The sequence below is a fragment of the Diceros bicornis genome (assembly GCF_020826845.1).
Source record: "Diceros bicornis minor isolate mBicDic1 chromosome 21 unlocalized genomic scaffold, mDicBic1.mat.cur SUPER_21_unloc_1, whole genome shotgun sequence".
Classification (NCBI taxonomy): domain Eukaryota; kingdom Metazoa; phylum Chordata; class Mammalia; order Perissodactyla; family Rhinocerotidae; genus Diceros; species Diceros bicornis.
In genome coordinates this window covers 4,032,932-4,055,352 of record NW_026690885.1, presented here as the reverse complement: position 1 = coordinate 4,055,352, position 22,421 = coordinate 4,032,932, and the positions used below count along the sequence as shown (strand labels likewise).

The 22,421-nt window shown below is 40.0% G+C and overlaps 1 pseudogene; it reads right to left on the bottom strand.

The window, feature by feature from the left end:
* Positions 1-2,566: 2,566 nt before the first annotated feature.
* LOC131401856 (adhesion G protein-coupled receptor E1-like) overlaps positions 2,567-22,421 on the bottom strand; it is a 431,573-nt pseudogene continuing 411,718 nt past the window's right edge.

Sequence of the window (22,421 nt, the reverse complement as noted above, 5' to 3'; positions counted from 1 at the left end):
TATCATGGGTTATGATTCTATAATTAGATAAAAATAGTGAGAAATATTGAGATAGATCTATAAACCATAGATTTGACTTTGGGACATTTTCAAATAAATTCTCTCTCCTTTTAAAAATTGGTGTATGTATGATAAGAAAAAAGAAATCATGACATACAATAAAATTGCAATTGAAAATATAAGTGCATTATCTTTCAGAGGTAACTGTTTCCTACAGCTAACATTTTGTCACTTAACTGCAGTTGGGTTGACTCTTGGGTGTCTTTCTTTGTGTTTCTGAAAGAAAGAGACCCAAATTTAACTACCATTGCAAGGAAAAAATACCTAAGTGCAATTTTAATTTGGCTTTCTCTAACTTCTTTTGGTGAATATGTAATTTTAAATGTATGCTACACTGACTTAATAAAAATCTTATGTAGTGCCTATAAAGAAATTGGTGTGTGTGTGTAAATTTGAGGCTGGCTCCTACCAAGGTGCAATATATATACAAAGCCTTGATTCAAAGATTAATGCCTACTAAAAAATAAAATAGTTATATAGAGGCACACGAAGATGTGGATTCTATCAAATGATAGCAAAGCTATCTCTGTGCATTTCTGGAAATGTGTAAACTCCCCTTGATGATTCCCATGAGCAGCTAGTGTCCTGGGGGACAGCCTGACTCTTGAGAGGGGCCAACAGGATTCACGGGCAGTGACTTCCTTGTTCCAAACATGGATCTGTCCTTTGATGATATTTTGCTGTAGCAAAGCATATTTTTTAAAAGTCCTCTGGAAGAGAAAACTCCAAAATGGTACAGTTACAAGATGGAAGCATCCCAGATACTTGAGACATCATTAGAGGAGAGCTATCAAGGAGAGACACCGAACCGCATCCAATTTTGCATGAACAAGTCATAATCTTTGTTTTGGTGAGGTGCCTCTGGGTTTTTCTGTTAAAATAGCACTGCATTGCCAATTCTCATTAATATATTAAATAATAGAATTTCCAAAGGGAGAGAAGAGAGATAATTGACGAGAGTCAATATTCAAGGAAATAATGGTCATAGAATTTTCTAGAATTAATAATCAATGCATTCACAGATGCAAGTAGTACAGAATTCCAAGGAGGAAAAATAAAAATAAATCCACTACTAGAACACAATAATAATATTTAAGAATACCAAAGACAAAGAGATCTTAAAAGCAACCACAAAGAATTGGATTGTCTAAAATGGAATAACAAGAATACTGATAACCAACTCCTCAACAGAAACAGCTGAAGCCAGAAACACAAAGGACGATCTTCAAATGGTCCACCTCGAATTGTGTATAGCTGAACTTTCTTGAAGAGTGAGGGTAAAATAAAGACATATTGCTAATTAGAAAGTACCATTGACTGAATTTTGCTAACAGAACCAATATAAGTAGGAAGGAGATGGATTTAAGAAGCAATGGTAAGCAATGAAATAGATTTGGGTAAGTTTCTAAATAGCATAGACTGTAGAAAGTATAATCAAACATCAATAGTAACCAGGGTAGAAAAAAAATACTGAACAGTAACATCATATAAGACACTAGACTCAAATTGAAGCATTTTAAGAACTTTTATTGTTCTGGAGATAGCAAAAGTATTAAGGTTCTCAAAGTCAAATGTATTTGCTCAAAAATTAAGAATTATCACTTAAGGAATAACTTTAGCGAAGTCAAAGAATAATAAAGTTTGATGAAATAGAATAGCTTAAAATTTAAATTAATAGAGATTCACAGTTTTTCTGAAAATTGAGTCCAAGCTTCTGCTGTTCAAAAGAGATACCCATAAAACAAACACATAGGACAAAAGTTTAAGGGATCGACAAAAATGCTATGAGGCAATACAAAACCAAAATTAGCAGGTGTATTCATATCATACAAAATAGACTTTTGGGGAGAAAACTGGAGATCAAGAAGTTCCAAACTGATAAAACCAACCATCAATCTATAAGTTAAACTCTAAACTTGAATGCACCTAATAACATAGTTTCAAAAATATATAAAGCAAAATCAACAGAATTTCCTGGAGAAACTGGTGCATTCACATTCATAATAAGAAATTTTAATATACATCTTTCAATAACCCCTAATCCACTGTTTTATATTTAGTAGATTTGAATGCTCAGGTGGACTTGTAGATTCAGGCACTTGAAACATATGCTTTAATTTTTTTTTTTTTGTGAGGGAGATCAGCCCTGAGCTAACATCCGTGCTAATCCTCCTCTTTTTGCTGAGGAAGACCGGCTCTGAGCTAACATCTATTGCCAATCCTCCTCCTTTTTTTTTTCCCCAAAGCCCCAGTAGATAGTTGTATGCCGTAGTTGCACATCCTTCTAGTTGCTGTATGTGGGACGCGGCCTCAGCATGGCCGGAGAAGCGGTGCCTCGGTGCGCGCCCGGGATCCGAACCCAGGCCGCCAGTAGCGTAGCACGCACGCTTAACCGCCAAGCCACCGGGCCGGCCCTATGCTTTAATTTTAAATGATGCTAGTGTATTAGTTTACCATGTTCCTATGGTATCTATTTTGATCTTACCCTAAGGAGAAAAGAAATATACTATATACTCACCAAGATGATCACAGAGACTGGACCTATGAAACTCCAGATAAACCCTCCTGTTAGGTTGAACCAGCAACTGAAAAAAGAAGAATCAGTAAATATATATGAACTGTTCAGTACTGCCTCGGATAAATGTAAGATGCTTAAGGGATACTAAAATGTATGCAGTATGTTTCCCATCAAAATAATTCATAATTAGAGATGCATTAGGTGTTCAACTAAAGCGGCCACACGAGGTTCATGAGGGACGGGAATGTGGTTGGATGATGTCTGGTAGGTAGTCGCCTGGCGATTCAGTAAGGTAGAGTGAAAAATTCTGGGAATAAGTGGAGTGAGGCTGGGTTATGAAGGACCTGGAAAGATTGTAATAGGCAGTTTGACTTGATGTAAATTTGGTCTAGACCATTTGCTGGTTTTTGAATTTGAACAGCACAATGAAATTTTAAGAAAATTCTGAATGCAAAATATATTAGAATTGCAGCGAGAACTAATGTAGAGATTACCTAGAGAGCACAAGAATGGAGACAAGAAATCCCAAATATAATTAAAGGCTCTGAATAGAATAGAATAGAATGTTTATCAACATAGTTAGATAGAAATAGGAATCCACAGATTTTTGCTAATTCAGAGGAGAATCTCAGAGTGCGAAGAATGTTTAGAGTAATGATGAGGACTTCAAGTGCTTCTAAAGACTGTCACATAACACTATATATTTAACAGCGTACTTGGGATTAAAAACAACACAAAAATACTCGTTTATCAGAAAAAATAATTTTAAGTTTTAAAACATTTAGAAAGCACCATGTATTCAGAGTGCTGAAGCCATTATCGTGGGTGGATAGGATTTAAGAAGAGGCACCTTTCTTGACATCAGTGAATTGGCCTCCTAAAACTGTAACTAATCTAGAGAAATTTATTTAATTTCTGTTTATATTGAGACAGGAGTTTTCTTTCTCCGAATTTCAATATGATTACATTTTCAACCACTACTCAGGCTGCTTTTTCGTGTATAAAATGTACGTGGGAGGTGGGGCTGAATGAGATTTTAGATAACCTCTAATACTCTATACACCCCAGAAATTAATGATTCCATCTATATGATAGTTTACACTTGAGTGGTAATTCAGGGAACTCACCTGCTTACACTTTAAATGATAAACCATTTCCTCCTAACTCTCTGATATTGATGAGAGGAGGAAAAGCCCAAGAAGATGAGTAAGTTGCTTCGTGTTGTGAATACAATGATTTAGGGATGCAGCAAAATTTAGTTGAATGAGAACACCTTCCAGAAGTAGGCAAATCTGATACTGGCATAATTCACTGAACAAGAACTAATCACGACCTCTCTGAGTCTCTGTTTCCTCCCCTGTTAAGTGGGGACACAGGAATAAGCCCTACTTCAAATGCGGATACTGAGTATTAAATGGAATATTATATACAAAGCGTTTACCACGGAGCCTGCACATAGGAAACGGCAAGTGAGAACTGCTGGCACCACTGCTGTTAATATTATGGATGTCAATATTAATAATTATAATTGTCTTAAAAAGTTTCCTGTTGTTGTCCCTTGGTTTCCTGCGGAGAGAGGTGTACACACATTTCCCCATCAGCAGGAGTTCAGCACCCCACTCACAGTGTAGGTGTGCCGTATCCATGGGGGTTGAGCCCTGCAGACACAGCCACAATCACAGCTGGGATCCCATAGCCAAAAGGATACAGAAGCCTCTTCTTGAGTCTTTTTGTGCTGGTGTAGTTGGCCACTTTGAGGTTCCTAACGGTGAGGAGGAGCTGCTGTCCTTCAAGGAGCATCCAGGCAAAAGAGGCCAAGTAGAGCTAGTGCAACACCCTTGCGATGATGGAGCACAGCACCTGGAGGGGAGAGGAGAGTTAATGGAGTGCTTGATGGGCACAAAGAGCACACCACCTGCTATTCCTCAATGCAGTCTCAGGACACATTTAGTGGGAGAAGTTTGCTTAGCCTTCTTTGAATGTCCTTCTTTTGTTTAGTTTTGTTGACAAATAAATCTAGGATGTAATTTTATTCCCACTGTAGCATCACATTTGAACTACTGAAGAGAGATATAAACTTAGAAACATTAAATTTACAAGTAAATTTCACAATTTATCTTTTTAACTATAAAATATTGACACAGGACAAGGAAAGTATTCAATGTGTTAGAGGTTTAAGAACTAAAATAATCCCCGTTGTCTGCCTCCTTAGGTGGGCTGGCATTGAGTCTGAAGTCTTCTTCTAGAAAGACATGATTCCTTCCCCAACTACAAAGGTGTACAAAAACCAATTCTTCTAGAAAACTTGTGGCCTGCTAATCCCCCTGTGTATCTCATTCCTATCACACTTGATCATTGTTTGAAATGTTTCATTTATTATTTTCCATGCTCTCATTCCCACATGACTCCATGTTTCCTCAGCCCAGACCCAACCTCTTTGTGCTTCACTTCCCCCAAAACTGTTCCCCCGGCCCTGTGAATTTCCTGCCACATCTTTACTGAACTCTCCTCCATCTCCTTGATTTTCCTCAAATCTGATTCTCCTTTGGAGATGCTACTTCGCCTGCATCTGTCTTAAGTAGATTCCCTTCCATGTAGACTATGCGCGTTAAGGTCTGAAGGTGGGTCAGTATTCTTTTTACTCATTAACCCACTTTCCTGTCTATTATTCCTGCACAGAGAATCCTGCCATCCAGCTCCAGCTGTGTCATCCTTCACCCTTTCTTATCCTTGGCACTTGCTAATTACTGAGTGACTCCCGTTACGCTTTTACAATTTGAGTGCCTCCCCAGTTTCTGCCATTGTCCTGGATAACTTCAATATCCACTGCCTTGGCTTCTAAGTTTCTTGACCCCTTACCTTCAATAATCAACATTTCAATTTGAACACCTATTTCCACGGCCACACCATACTCCTTGCCATTAAATTCAGACATTCTTCTTTCTAAACTTGTCCTCCCAGGTTTTTAAAAGTGCAATCACTCCAAACATCCTTGTTCTTAAACTTTGCCAAGACACCAGGCTTGATCCTTGTGCTTTCTCCACACTAGTCTATTCCTTCTTTCATTCATCTCCTTCCCTGTCTATCCTCGACCTCAACTTATACTGCTTCAGCCAGTCTATGCAATTATATTCCACTCTCTTGCTTTTTAATTCTTTTATGAAACTCAATTGGCAAAACTCTACTACCAGATAAGCCTAACTATCTGCCTCCTTTATTCCAATTAAGATACTGCCTAAGAACTAAAATAATGTATAGTTTTATGGTCTCTGACTAAAATGTGTTAACGCTGTGTAGAAATTCTTCTACATTTCCTTTATCTTTTCTGTTTTTTGTTTGTTTGTTTGTTTATTGTGGTAACATTGGTTTATAACATTGTATAAATTTCAGGTGTACCTCATTATACTTCTATTTCTGCACGGATTCCATCATGTTCTCATGTTCACCACCCAAATACTAATTACAATCCATCACCAAATATATGTGCCGAATTATCCCTTTCGCCCTCCTCTCTCCGCACTTCCCCTCTGGTAACCACCAATCCAATCCCTGTCTCTACGTGTTTGTTGTTATTATCTATTACTTAATGAGTGAGATCATACGGTATTTGACCTTCTGCCTCTGACTTATTTCACTTTGCATAATACCCTCAATGTCCATCCATGCTGTCATAAATGGCTGGATTTCTTTATTTCTTATGGCTGAGTAGCCTAAAGCTAATGCGATGAGATAATAGTCCATAGTATTAATAACTGAAATCTTTTACTTGAAACCCAGGATCTTCTTGCAGTCCCTAGGGAGGAATCATGTCCTTCTAAATCAGATCTACAAATATTGCCTACTGAATAACAGGAAGGAAGGGAAACTGATGGTCATGGCCTGTGACAGAAAGTTCAGAGGCATAACTTGCAGAGTTTTCCTGACCTGGGAAAGAAGATAAAAGTTGCCCATGATCTGATCACACAGAGGGAAGGACAAACCAAAGGGACAAGAGAGGATGAGGCTAAGAAACCAAGAGAGAACTCCAGAACAGGCTTACCATCCACAAGCCATGCTGGGAAGTTACAAGGAATTTGTTTATCCAGTCATTCAACAAATACTTATTGAGTACCTAGGATATGCCAGTTACTGTTGTAGGCACCTGGGGTGTATCTATGAACAAAATGGATAAAGATCTCTGCCCTGTGGAGTTTACATCCCAGCAGGGAAGACAGGAAGTAGACAAACAGAAATAAATAAAGTACATAGTCTCTTAGAGGGTAAAACATACCAAGAATAAAAGTAGAAAGAGGGGCCAGCCCCGTGGCTTAGCGGTTAAGTGCGCATGCTCCGCTACTGGAGGCCTGGGTTTGGATCCCGGGCGTGCACCGACGCACCGCTTCTCCGGCCATGCTGAGACGGCGTCCCACATACAGCAACTAGAAGGATGTGCAACTATGACATATAACTATCTACTGGGGCTTTGGGGAGAAAAAGGGGAAAAGGAGGAGGATTGGCAATAGATGTTAGCTTGGGGCCGGTCTTCCTCGCAAAAAAAAAAAAGTAGAAAGAATGAGGGATCCAAAGTGGGTTGAGGAGTTAAAATTTGGTGTGGTGATGGTGGACCCCCCTGAGCTAGATTTCAGCCAAGACATGAAGAGTTGAGGGAATGGGCTAGGTATGTGGTATGGTCCTTGTGGCCCATCATAGCGATCCAGTAAGCCCCTATTTCCAGGAGACAGCCGCGCATTGCCTACTTTGGAATAAAACTTCTCTGTGTCCTCCAGATTCTTGTCAGCCCTCCGTGACCCATTCTGTGAAAGCCACCACCTTTGGACAACCCGGCACACGTCTGGAGCGAAGGGAGAAGGTAGATTCTTTGAGAAGGTGGCATGACTTCTGAAAGCCTTGGCGATGATCAAAGCCGAACGGGACAGAAACACATGATAAACTTGCCCATTGAGCTAGCATAGCAGTGGCACCCTCAACCAAAGTGGAATCCTTCTACTTCAGAATATCACCTAAAACACAACCCCAAATGGGCTTTTAGATACTTGGCCGTTTTGTTTTTGTTGTTCCTTCTTGATTGGGTTTATATTTCACAACTGACTCTCTCCGGGACTCAGCCTACATCTTGTGATAACTTTTTACTTTTATTTTTATTTTTTCAGGCTTATTTCATTTTGACCATTGGGTCATTACACTTCCTATTAATTATACTTATTAATATTTTTTCTTGCAAAAGTTTTGTCAATTGCTATTCATGAAGTCACAAGTTCACTAGAAATAAAGCCAGGTATAAATGAACCCCCAAATGGATAGGATCTGTGAAACCCTACATCCCCAATTTTCTGAGATTGCCTTGATTTTAAAATTCTGCTCCCAACATTATCACAACCTAGAAATTCAAGCATTATTTCCTACTCTGTCACTCACACTCAAACAGCCTGGAAATCGGTTGTTGACCAGGTATGACAAGGTGTTCTAATTTTTAGCTTAGAACATGTGGCCATGGGAGAAGTGGGTATTTACGTGTATGCATGTGTGTGTGTGTGTATGCGTGCACATGGGCATGTACATTCACACTCACGTGTCCATCCCCTTTGCAATTTGTCCTCTTTATGAGTCCTCAAGATTATTTCAGCCTTTCTACTGCCTTTATTTGGAAACAATCCCAAAAGCTAACATCTCCAGGAGCTGAGATTTGGTCCCCGGAATCATGAATCCCAAGTTCCCACAAGCCCTCATCCTTTGCTGGTTGAGTTTTTCCTTTGGGTATGAAGAGAAAATGTTCCTAGGTAACTTTTACGACAATTCATTCTGTATCTATCCATATCTATACCCATATCTATGGATCCATTTTGTCCATATCTACCCAAAAGTCCAGTTCATTGGTCAAGGGTATGGGTTTGGATACTCAAGACCTCAGAGTTATATTTCTAAATGAGTTCCCACCCTATTTTTGCCTTCCCCCATTTTTTATAATCATTGCCCTTGTGAGGTACTGAGAATATGGTAAAGAAAACAGAGACTAATCTGGATCTAATGATGCTATAATGCCTTCTAGTATGATGGAGCATGGACAGTTTGAGCCTAGCTCAAAGGGAATACATTTGTGAAGGTTTAAATGAATCAAAAGCCCTCTTGCCATTGCAAGTGCCACTGTCCCCACTCAAGTTTTCCCATCATCCTAACAATCTGCCTCCACAACAAGCAGTGGGAACACAGGTAGAAGAACTGGAAGATGCCTTAATTCTCTTTTGGCCTCCCTTCTTTTGTGCTCTGGGCATCATACTCTGTATACCACTACCCACAAACCCTTAGAGGGTTCCAAATGAATATTCGCTTTCTTCCACATCTTGGCACCAAAAGTACTTTTTTAGTCTTTTCTCATATCCAACACCAGTATGTCTGATCGTACCATAAAATTGACCAGTCAATAAAGGGAAAGGAAGACAAGCTGGCCTAAGGTGAAAGGAAGTGAAAATATTAACCAGAGTAAGTTTGACTGCAGACTCTTGCCACTAATGCAAGGAGTGGCTATCAGCCCCTCCCAGTTCTGGTCAAAGTCCCTCATGCTCTTCTTCTAGATGGGATGACAGAGCTTCCTTGCACCTCACCCCTCCCTCCTTACAACTTCCATTTCCTTGAGTGTAAATTTGGGAAAGCATAATCTACATTGCATGACTATTGTCAGGACTAAACGAGAGAATATGTGTAAAATCGACACATTGACCACCACATAGTCAAATTTAATAAATGGTGGTGGTGATGATGATAATTAATGAGTGCAAGCCATTTTAATTATTTTTAATGTTATTGCTTAATTCAGTTAAATGAAGCACTAAGTGCCTCCCCAAAACATGTACAGGTGCACATGGGCAAGGCTGCACTAGTTAGGAAAACTCCAGTCTGAGCAAGAAGACGTGAGCCCCATGACAGGCATCTTCCAATGTTCTCCAACCTCTCGTGGTGGCGGGTTCTCCTGGAGCCTTCATTTCCCATCTGAAAATGAGATTGGTGCTATCTTCTTGAACCTACCTCATAAATCCTATATGAAGAGATGATAAAGTGAATTGAATGATCTTTTCTACTCTAAACAAAACACAGCAAAACCACAAAACACGCATCTACCTTTTTTGAGGGAATATGTGAAATAATATATGATAACACACTGAGAACTCTCTGGTAAACCATGTTTTCCTGACTCAATCTAAGCACATGACTATGAGGGGAACATCTCTTAACCCTGGAAATAGCCTTTTCCAGGCCTTCAAATTCAATTTCAACAAATATTTATTAAATCCTACTATGTACCATGCACAATGGGAATGTTCTATATCTGCACATTCTGATACAGGAGCCACTAGCCCATGTGATTGTTGAGCACATAAAATGTGGCTAGTGTGACTGAGGAACTGAATTTTTAATTTTATTTAATATTAATAAATTTTAAATTAAATTTAAATGCCCACATGTGACCAGTGACTACCATATTGGACAGTACAGGAACAGACACTGGAGATTCAGCAGTGGTCAAAACAGCTAAAAGTCCTTGCTTTCCTGAAGCGTATGTTCTAGTAAGTGGAGAGTGGAGACAGACAGAAAGATAAATAAATAAAACACACAGTAAGCCAGATAGTGAAAAGTGCTGTAGGAAAAAAATAAAGCCAAAATGGAGGTAGGAAAGGTCAGAATTCTAAAAGGAGTAACACACTTAACTTTTTTCATGCCCAGTAAATGTCTTGTAAAGGCAAACCTCTCAGATTTTATTTTAGGTATCACCTTAAGCAAACTGCAGAGTCCAGAGCACATCATTTCTGAATACATTCATGAATCAGGTGTCTGATTTGGACGGTTGCTTTTATCCTTCTCAACTCTGTACTCAAAATACACCACTTCTCACTTGGTAAAATAATCAGGAATAATGTAGAGCTTAATGGAACTTCTCCATTAAAAGGTTTTGGAAATAATATATAAAATTAATGGTTTACAAGAATAGTTTTAGACACTTGAAAACATAGCTAACCTAAAGACCTTCAATGCACCATGAATACATTCATTTCCCGACCAAAAACGAATCCCAAAATTGGTTTTGATTTTTATTTAAAATTCAAATGTCTGATGTCCTTAAATTGAACAAATGATATTTAAAAATATCTATATCAGCCTCCAACATCTGCAGATTGCAATTTGCATTTTGAAATTGGCTGCTTGAAATGAACGAGGATGAGCACCGCCACTCTCTCTTTCCTTCCTCTGGTTAGCTAATGAAATGCGAGAGGTCAACCCTTTGTCCTTAAATTAGTTCCCATAAAAATATTTTTGTACTTTGCAGCTTGTTATGATGTCTTGAGGCTGAAGGAAACGTTGCCATTAATTATGTCTTTGTTGAATACGGATATCTATTCAGAGTTAGTTGAACAGTTTCAAACAAAATTAGCATGGAGCGATACTCAGGGCCAGCTTTGGGTTGGTTATCAAAATATTTTTCTCTTTTTTTTCCTTTTCTTTCTTTCTGTAAAAAAATTTTTTTTTAATCTCTAGGAGAATGCTCTTTGGCAAGTATGTATTATCTAATATATTCAGCTTTCAGTTGCTACTTTTTTCCAGATGAAGATGAGCTTAATTGAGGTTGTCCTTTTAAGATTGCAGAGCCCTTCAACATCTCACACAAAAGCATCTAGAGGCTTTTCATTTGCCTTGAGTATGTTTCAGATGTACAAATATTATTTACTTTAAACTCCAAATCAAAAGGTGCACAGTAACTGTTTTAAATAAAACATTTGTCAAGACTGAAATATATATAAATTCAAAGCAAGGCTTTTTTTTTTTTTCCCATTATCAAATCATTTATGGTGAGGGAGCTCAGTTAACAAATTTTAGGGTATGTATTGGAGGAACTGTTGAGCAACACACTTCAAGCAAGCACTTATTAAAGGAATTTATTTTCAGACCTCCAAAGATAAATGTTACAAACCCACTCTGCAGCTAAGCTATGGAGTAAGTTTTCCATTTCAGATGCTTCTAAATGTTTGCTTGAATAAGATGGGGTAAAGCTTGATTTTGGAGAAGTGAAGTTGATGGGTGAAATGTACCCAGTGTGCTCTTCTACGGGGGCATTTTGAAGAAGTGAAGAAAAACATTCAGCTACAGGCTCAGCACTATAAAAGCAGGTTTGTAGTATGAGGGTCTTGAAGGCTGATGAATGGGACTCCAGCGCTGAGAGGGAAACTCTATTTTGTGAGCATTTAAATCGATACAGTGGAAAGTATAACACCTCCTAGGGAACATCGAAGAAATTGTGAAAAATAAAATAAGATCTCTTTTTTTTTTTATGAAAGGAAAAAAAATAAAGCCCCAAGTACTACACTAACAAAGTAGATTAACTGGTTTAGCAATAAAATTCTCAAACAACCCAATGAAAGATAATTATTCCCTGTTGTAGGAAAGACAAAGGATATGAACCTTTCTTTTCCCTCAATGAGGGGCTTCTTAATATCTTAAAAAGATTTTGTAGTGCTTTCTATTTTCTTTCATTTTCCTCCAGCTCCTTTCCTGAATATGGAACCAGAGTGTCCCTTGTTGTGAAACATTCCCTGGGAAGAGGTGCTAACCTTGTATCGCTTTTAACTGTAGTATACATTTTTCATTTTAAATGGGAGCTCATAATGACATTGTGTAGACGGGATTCCAGGCCCCCTGATTATCACCATGTCTCCTTGAGCTGCGCCTCTGGAAAAAAATGTGAAGGAGGTAGCCCTCTGGAATGAATAAATTCTGTAGCTGCCTGTAATTATTTATTAAAATAGGTTAAAGAAATAGGCTAAAAAGGAATCTGCCACCCATGTTAGAGATAGTGTAATAAGGGTACATAGAAAGGGAAAATTAACACCAGGGAGGAAAGAATGTTAAATATGTGTGTTCAAGAATACGGCCATCTCTGCATTGTTGGCTCACACGCAGACACACTCCCGGGTTTTTCATTTGGCCGGGTGGGCTGTGCTAATGAAAACGTGGGTTACTAATACGGATGTGTATGTCTCTAATTAACATGAGAATTGAGTGGTAAACATAGCCAGGAGAGAATTCAAGAGATGGGCTAAAAGAGAAGCCAGTGCATCAGGAGGGGAGGGCGAGGAGACGGGTTCCAGAGAAGAAATGGGTCAGCCCTTGTTCAGATGGGTTTAATTTTGTCACTTGAGTCAAAATTGGAAACCCGTTTTCTAGTACAATTGCTTCTGTGTTTAGTAGGCACTGTACTTACAGGCTCCGTTCATTGTGGGAGAATTTTATAAACTTAGCACTCCATCATCACACCATCTCGGGGGTCAACTTTCCACTTGTGCCTCTAGCTCTTACGCAAGGGCTTTTACAGTGTCTTCTAATATATAGGATTCATCTTCGGTTCTGAGAAGAGCTTTTAAACTTAATCCCTCGTTGGAGTACTAATTTGTTTCCTCATCCTTAAAAAGTACTTGTGATTAACTTTCATCAGATGCAATAGGTTTCTCTAGTATGGCCCCTCAAGAAATGTAGGTTTGTGAATTTTTTGTTTTGTTTTCTTGCTGTTGTTGTTTGTGACGGCTGGGGATGAGTACAGTGGAAGGGAGAGGAATTGATTATAGTTGCTGATATTATTATATTTGTTCTTTTTTTAAGTCTAAAAAATGTAACTGGAAATGATATTTGTGGACAGTTGCCTTAAAATATTTCAAATCACGTTTGACTAAAGAAAACAAAAACTACCGCCTACTAAAAACAAAAAAAGGAGCCTTTAAAGATATGCTTTGATATGTCACAACTTATTTTTGCTTTTTCATTCTGGTTTTAACCATGACGTTTGAGTGGAATATTATGCCATGATGTTTATGTATGAAAAACAGAATACACTTGTATATGTTATAGAGAAGGAAGCTCTTTCTAGGAAAATGAACATTTTTCCTTTTCTTATGTTTTTGGGAATGATTTACCAAAGTAGCAAAATGACTCACTGTGAAGGCAGTGTTATCTGTAAAAATAATCAGTGTTCTACTTCCTTTCATACTTATAAGGCTAATATAACAAAGATGTTGCAGAGATTAAAAAATGTGTTAGAATCCTTTTAACCATATGAATACTTATGAATTTTATTGAAGCTCATACGTAACCACTCTATTTAACCAATTTAATAACATGTATATTTTTCTTAACATTTAATGCTAAGCCCCAAAAACTGTGTCCAATGAAAATTTACATTTCCTGCATAATATCTGCATTTCCTTGCTAATTTGTTAGGAAAAAAACTATGAATCTATGCAGAGAAATGCTTTGGATTTATTCTTTGAAAAGTAATACATGTTACATGTAGAGGGTAGTGGAACTACACTTACACATGAAGAGAAAGCAGAGACCTCCAGTGTCTCAGGTCGGAAAATGAAGAGAACTTATAAAAAGGTACAGCTAGAAATGTCATTCCAGTGGATCTCCCCACCACAAAGTTATTACCGTGTGAACAACGTTCATTAGCTTCACCAATATTGTGCTTCTGTTTATTTGCCCATTACCATCTTCACAAAGTAAATCATTCCTGTTCCGCCCAGATTGCTTCCCTTTCCCCGCCCTCTGAAAACCGACATTTGCTACCTGTAAACAGGGGACACCCGCTCAGCGATAAGTATAATAACTTAAATTGAATTTTCCTCTGAATGATTTAGTGAATACTGGAACACATTTTTACTTTGTTGTTTAGACTCAAGAAGGCATAAAATCTCCGCCATCTATTTATCATGTAGTTATTTTAATGTAAACATGTGTCCATTTAGATGAAGTCTTTTCATTATTAAGCTAATTCTGAAGCATCTCAGATAGACCATGAGAAGGGAGCACAACTCTTGCTGATGGGGAACCAAAATCTGCCTCCGTTCAGCCTGCTGTCAGATACGTCTTCATTAGTTTTTTTTGTCATTCACCAGTGGCAAATGCTGTATAAATGGAATGATGATCAGGTCCGCCTTGATAACTTGTCTTATCTCACTAGTTTTCACATCAAAGTTAATCAGCAATGTGAATTGTAATTGCTAGAGGAGACAACGCGTAGATCACTGGTCGTTTTTTTTTTTCCTCCTGTATGGCGTCTTGAAACATCAGCAGGCTGGCTAGAGCAGATAGGCTCAGGAGGAAAATGATGTGCAAGGCATAATAAGCAAGCTGCTCAGAATCAATGAGCTAACCCAATAAGAAAAGAATAGCCAATCAATGTGAGTTGGGCAAATATAATTTAGAAATAATTGCTTGATTGGTTGCCTATAGTAGACTGATTTGCCACACACAAGGATTAAGAATTAAGATGTCAAGGCAAAAAATAATTTGGCAACTGAGGGCATGTAATTTTTTGTTTCCTTCCCTTTATGATTGAAAGAGATGGGCATTTGATATGCTATTGGCCAGAATGAAAACATTAGACATCCTCTCATTCTCTTTCTCCTCCCCTCACAATGCAGGCCCATTCAGAACACATTTGTGATACTCCTGGACAGGACATGAAAAAGGTGCAGATTAAGAGAGGGAGAGAGTGTTCCCATTTATGGTAGTTATGCCCGAAGGATGAATGGGTTGGTACAAGGTGTTTGCATCCCCGCAAAGCTGCAGCATCATTTGGAGGCACTGGCAAAGTGATAGATGCAGATGTTTGCAAAATACACCAATTGTCTGTCCTAGGCCGGAAGAGTTCTGATCACATCCTACATGTTCCTAGTGCAATTTTCCCTACAGCTATTCGCCAATTAGTAAAGGACCCTTGCTATATTCTTCTGTCTAAACTATTGGGAAGTTTCAGCCAGAAGGTAAATTTGCTTTGATCTACATTACACCTAATTAAGTCACCAGCAATGTCTCTATCCCAACATCAAGAAACGTGAAAATGTTAGATTATTTCACTGGGGATTAAACCTAATTTTCGCGTGTTCTGCATTAACCTCTTAGGCTGGCTAATCTGCATTGCTAATGTGGCTGAGGCAGCTGTCACAGCTAAAGAAAAACATGATCGTGCAATCCTTGAATGAATGATTCCTGGCCTGATTAGTCTTAGTGAAGTTAGCTGAGCCCTGGTGATAAAGAAGGAAAATTCCCAGGTTGCCAATAGCTTTGAAAATTATCAGACTGTAAGCAAAAATATACCTCATGATTCACAGGTTTCGGTCCAAATGCCGAGTTGAGTGACATTATTTAAGACTGACTAAGGCTAACTTGAATTGTCACTCGCATAAATGTTTGTGTTTGTTTTAAGGAACTAATGTAATGGATGCAGATTTAAATGCTAATAGAAGCCAGCCAGACACATAAAACCCCAGGTGTTGTTACTCTGTTGGTCTTTTATTAACACAGATTAAATTGTAATATTTTCTAGATAAATTGGCAAAATCAGACAGATGCATGGCCCCCCAGAACGGTGGATAAGAACGACTCTTGCAAGACTTCTAGTTTTCTCATAGATGCACAGAGCACGCTTACACTTTCACGACTCTCTGTCACTGTCAGGTTTTTTAAAAGAGAAAATTAGAAAAATGTGTGCAGTGTACGATGGTAATTAGTCTTCAGGTGGTGAGCATGATGTAGTCTATACAGAAATCGAAATATAATGATGTACACCTGAAATTTATGTTATAAACCAATGTTACCTCAATTAAAAAAGAAAAAATATATATTTATAAGGATGAAAATTGGTTTCTAGTCATTGGCTAGAAGGACTTTCTCAGCTTATCTGCTTTATTGCAAGGGTTGGGCATGTATTTTTCCTCATCCTGCACTTTGCTTGGAATCAGGCTTTGCTGCAATTTCAAGCCTTTGCTTGCTTCTCTCCATTTGATTTCAAAAGCAAGAGATCCACCATGATGGGTAATCTTCAGATGTGGAAAATGTTCAAGGGAGCTTGGTGGCTACAAATAGAGCTAGGAGTCCATTTAATCCGATTAGCAGTTCAGCACAATGGGCCTGCCCAACCCATTATGGGAAATGAAGCCTTTACTTTATTTGTTTCTATTAGCCAAGAATTAGTTTTCAGAAAAGTGGAATTTTGCCCCATCAGATTGCCCACACAATCAACAGAAAATAAATGAGGAAATAGTCTTATGTGTCAATATTTATCTTTTGGCCCTAATTGTCCACAGAGAGGACTTGTTGAGCGTGTAGAGCTGGCAGCCACGGTTTATCTGTGTGCTCTTGATTGCTTCTCCCATTGTGTAGGCACAGGAGCTGCTACTCGCAGGGTAATGACATCTCAAAGGCAGAGCGCCCTGGCTGGAGAATAAAGGCATTGTAAAGCTCTAAGAACACTGGATTGGAGAGCCAAGAAGAACCCTTGATGGCTGGGAAGGAAGGTAGACCCCAGCAAATTACAAGGCATTTGTGACTGGGTTTCAAATGTGGGGGCGGGGAGGGGTGTGGAATAAAAGGAGTGAAGAGATACACGCATCCTTTTTCACCCAGGTTCCTGGGCATCTTCCTCCGCCCGTTTTCCAGGAAGCTCAGCTGGCTCCATGACTGTGGGGGTGCAGTCCTCTTGCTTTTGTTGCCTCTTGTTGGTTGCAAAGTTTTAATGTCTAAAATACTCTCAAGTTTCCCTTAACGATAATGATAATCAAAGTCATTGTAACTAAAAATATTTGAGCACTCACTACATACCAGATATTTCTCTAAGCACCTGATATTTGACCTCCCCGAGGCCCCCTGAGACGGCTGCTATCATGAGGCCCATTTTTCACAAGTAGCTGGGGCCCCGAAAATAACTCGCCCAAGGTCACTCAGCCGGTGGCTATGGAGCCAGGCCTTGGGCGCAAGCAGTCTAACTCCACGCTGCTCATTACCCCTGGGCCCCAGAGCCCAGGCCCCGACCAGGGAGCCAGTGTCTCCTTAAACGTTGCGCCCCGCGCACCTCGCTCGCCAAAGCGCTGACCAGAGGCCCCTTTCCCAGAGACCTTCTTTCTGGCGGATGGCTGATCGCTCTCTCCCCATCCCGAAAAGCCCAAGCCCACACCAGTGGCAGAAGTGGAATGTGAGTCTCTCGCTCGCGGTCCCATCGACCAAGTGTTTTCAAGAGCACAATCCATTCAGTCCTCACACCGTCTTTTCCTGGAAGGAGGGACAGAAATTTCAATTATCCAAGCCTCCCTTAGGCCTCTCAGACCACGGCTACGTAGACTTCCGAGTCAGCGAAGATCACTCCTGAGGGGTCACGCCTCCGCAACTTATCTGGACTGAAGACAATGTCTGTGAACTGACCCCCTTTCCCTCGCTCTGCTGAAAGACACCCTCCCTTCTGGTTCCACAAGATGAGCTGTGGCTACCGATTCATTCCAAGAAGATAGCAAATGGATCCAATCACGGAGCACAGCACACGTTGGATTGGCCATAGACACAGATCCGTAATCTCTTCCATAACTCCAGCCTATTGCACAAAGTTAACAGGCTCTTTTCTTTCCGGCTGGATCTGATAGCATTCCGGGAAGTCTTTGTATCACTTATATCACAGGATCACTGTACCTGTGTGGGAGTTAACAAACCTGCAGTTATGAACTCCTGATATTATCTTTTAGTAAATTAGATCTGCCTTCCCTCTGAATAGCAGAGTTAAGAAAGCTGAGACAAGTTCTTAAAAAAATATTTCTTTGAATTCTATATTACTCACATATGGATTATTTTCTCTTTCTAGCAATTCTGCTGGGCTCATTCTTTTCTAATAATGTGATGCATCATCACAATGCCAAATATATTTTTGACCTCCAATAAGAGCATCTTAGAGAGACAGGACAGGCTCATTAACATTAGCATCAACGTCAACACTAGTTGCATGTCTGTGAGTTGCCCAGTTATATTTGACATGTGTATCAGTTTCCTGTTGCTGCTATAACTAATTACCACAAACTTAGTGGCTTAAAGTGATACAGATTTATTCTTTTACAGTTCTGGAGGTCAGAAGTCCAAAATGGGTCTTAAAGGGCTAAGATAAGGGATCAGTGGGGCTGGTTCCTTCTGAGGCTTCAGGGGAGAATCCATTCCCTGCCCCCTCCAGTTTGTTGTTTTTTTTCTGTGTGTGTGAGGAAGACCAGCCCAGAGCTAACATCCATGCCAATCTTCCTCTTTTTGCTGATGAAGACCGGCCCTGAGCTAACATCTATTGCCAATCCTCCTCCTTTTTTTTTCCCCAAAGCCCCAGTAGATAGTTGTATGTCATAGTTGCACATCCTTCTGGTTGCTGTATGTGGGACGCCGCCTCAGCATGGCCGACAAGCGGTGCGTCGGTGAGCGCCCGGGATCCGAACCTGGGCTGCCAGTAGTGGAGCTCGAGCACTTGGAGCGCAAACACTCAACCGCTAAGCCACCGGGCTGGCCCCCCAGCTCCAGTTTTGAGATGCTGCAACATTCCTTGGCTCATGGCCGCCTCACTCCAACGTCTGCTTCTACCCTCACATCCCCTCTCTCCCTCTTATAAAGACACTTGTGAGTATTTCAGGCCCACCCAGGTAATCCAGGATAATCTCCCCATCTCAAGAGCTTTAACTTGATCCCATCTGAAAAGTCCTGTTAGCCATATAAAGTAACATTCACAGGTTCCAGGAATTCAGACTTAGGTCTCTCTAGGGGGACCATTATTCAGCCTACCACAACATGCAATTGATTCTGGAAGAAAGGCAAAGTGCTTGTCAGTCATTCACTTATTCATTCGTTGTCCATCTGCAAACATTGACTTGTGGGCACTGTGCTTGGCACAAGGGCTGCAGCAGGGAGCAAGACAGTGTTCTCGTTGTGGAGTGCCAGTTCCGGGGAGTGAGTGGCCATCCCCTGGGCAATCACACTGCAAGTTAGTTCATTGCTGGGGAGGTGCAAGTGGGAAAGGAAGAGTTGAGAGAAGAAATGAGGGGGAGCTAGAGCTAATCCTGCCTGGGGGGTGCTGGTGTCCAGCAAGTCCTCCCTGAGAAAATGCCCATTAGGCCAGGAGCTGAGGGAAGTGTAGGGCTTCACCAGGGGAAGAGGTTCCCTAAAGGTGGACAAACCAAGAGGACAAAGTGACCAGCCAAGCCTCCAATCTCTGTCAATCTAGAAGAGAAGCGTTTAACTGCAGGGACAATGATTTTTACTTGGTCTGCTGTAGTCAAAGTTGGGGTCCCTGCTGAGTGAGCACCCATGTTTGTGTTATTTGCTAAAAGGGCAAGGGATCTCTGGAGGTGGGAAGAAGGCAGGGCAAGCTCTGTGTGTGCCCGGCGGCTAAGGAGGCAGAAAACTTCCTCAGTCTTCCAGTTCTTAAGCCCAGCCCTTATCTGAGGAGAGGCAGCCTTTTGTTGTGTTTATTCCACTCTTTTGCAGGGTTAAATGTGGTGCAGAGCCCAATTGGCCCTGCTTCCTAGAAGGGCCAGGTGTAAAGAGTTTGTGACAGACCAGCTTTCCTCCCTTCTGATTGGACTAGGACGTCAAACAGCTTCCACAACCAAAATGCCATATACTAAGTTTATTTACACAGCCTCAGAATAGCTCCCCGTAAAATACTTAATCATTACAAAGGGAAAATAGTAAATTCACAGTGAAGAAGCCTGGTAGACAACTCCTTAACCCAGTGATCAGAATTAACACAACCAGTAATGGGACAACTTGACATCATGCACCTCTTAATAGGATGCACTGAAAAGGATGTGATAGCCCTTCTGGGGTCTTCCTGCCCAAAACGCATCCCCTCAATATAATCATGAGGAAATATCACACAAACTCAAATTGAGGGATTTTCTACCAAATAGCTGACTTGTACTCTTCAAAGCTGTCATTATCACAAAAGATGTATCTACTTTTTGTCTTTACAGATTTGCCTATTCTGGTTATTGGATATAAATGGAATCATACAATGTCTAGTCCTTTGTGACTGGCTTCTTTCACTCAGCATGATGTTTTCAAGATTTGTAGCACGTATCAGTATGCATTTCTTTTTATTGCCAAATAATAGTTTGTTGTTTGGATATATTACATTCTGTTTAGCCATTCATCAGTTGATGGGAATTTGGATTGTTTCTGCTTTTGGTCTATTATGAATAATGCTTCTATGAACACTCATATACAAGTTTTTGTGTGGACAAAGTTGCCATTTCTCCTGGGTGTATACCTAGGGGTGGAACTGCTGGGTCATATGCTAACTCTATGTTTAACCTTTTGAGGTACTGTCAGACTGTTTTCTAAAGTGGCTGTGTTATTTCACATTCCCACCAACAGTGTATGAGGTTCCAATTTCTCTACATTCTCACCAACACTTGTTATTTTCTTTCTTATTTTAGTCATCCTAGTACATTTGAAGTGGTATTTCATTGTGGTTTTGATTCTTTATACTATTCTTAAAACTTTCCTTTCCATCTAAAATTATGTCAAAATAGAAAATGAAAAGAAAAATGTCCTGAACCATAATTACTCTGTAATGAAAGGACTTGGAAGTGAAGTCCTATCTTTCTCTTAAGCTGAGCTGATGAGCAAACAAATAGATCCTGAGGACAAGAGCAAGCTAGTGACCTGAGTTCTAGAAATTTGGATACTTCTGGGGTTCAGTGTTTCCACTCATTTACCCAAAAAACATTTATCAAGCCCCAGTTAAAATAAGTTACTAATAAGATGACTGTGGGGAAATGTGTATTGCTGTCCTTGTCATGTAAAAGTGAACTGCTTTCGAAGCTCTTTTTGGATGGAGATTGAAAAAACACATTCACAAATGTAATAAATGCATATCAAGTACCAAAGGCTATATTTATCTGTTCCGGTAAGATACCACATTAAGCATTGCAACTATGATTAGAGCTATCATTTGGTTAAGTTTATGGTAGTTCACTGTCATCTGCCGTAACCTATCTGGTTTTTGCTGAAACTCACACAGGTGAACTAGATGAGGATATGATGGGGACCACCACTTTTGCATTCTTAAAGTCTTTGAGGGTGATGCAATTCCTCCTGGGATGTCATGATTCTATCTTGGCCAGGACCAGGGAGGAACAGTTTTAAGGGCTTCCACTTGGATCTTCCTTCAATAATATCTCTTAATCCACATTAACAGGGACTCAACATGAGGATTCTGCCAGCTGCTAAGGATCTCCATCCTGATTATGCATATGAGTACTGGGAAAATAACTTTAAGATGGGTGTGAGGACCCATTGGAAACACTGTCAGATGGACTTGGGCCAAAATTCAATTTGTCATCTGATCTGCATAAATCCCTAATAGAGGCCACAATGCTGTTTTAGATCCCTTGGTGTCCGTGTCAGCTCGGATCTGTATCAAATAGCTCTCTAAAGGTTAGGGTATTTCCTCTTCTCTAGTGCACTTACTATGGCAAATGGCCAATGGTGGTCTAACGACTGAAAACCAGATAGGACACAGGGTAAGTTTATAGAAGAGCGTAGAGGAAACTCAAAAATCCCAGATTCATACAAAGAACATGGACTTTGGATCCATGAATATCTGGGTTGGATGCCTGCGCTACCACTCATCGGCCAAGCAAGGCTCTACATCATCTGTAAAGTGGTATTGTTAATGTCCACCTTGCAGGGACATTCCAAATAAATATATAGAGCAGAAGACACAGAGGAGGATCTCATTAAATAAGTAGCTGTTTCTATTAATATTACCAATGGGATGTCCATTGGTCATGAGTCATGGTTCATGCAGCACACGAATGTTCATGTGGCACAGTCTTAGCCAGTTGAATTTTGAGACCTTTATGAGTACGGAACAGTTTCACCTGGAACTTGGAGGCAACAAAACAGTGAGCACCTGCACATAATAAAGAAAGTGTGTCTTTGGGGCAACTGGATTTTACCAAGGAGCAGGAAATTAGTCTGAAATGATATGGTAATGAATACA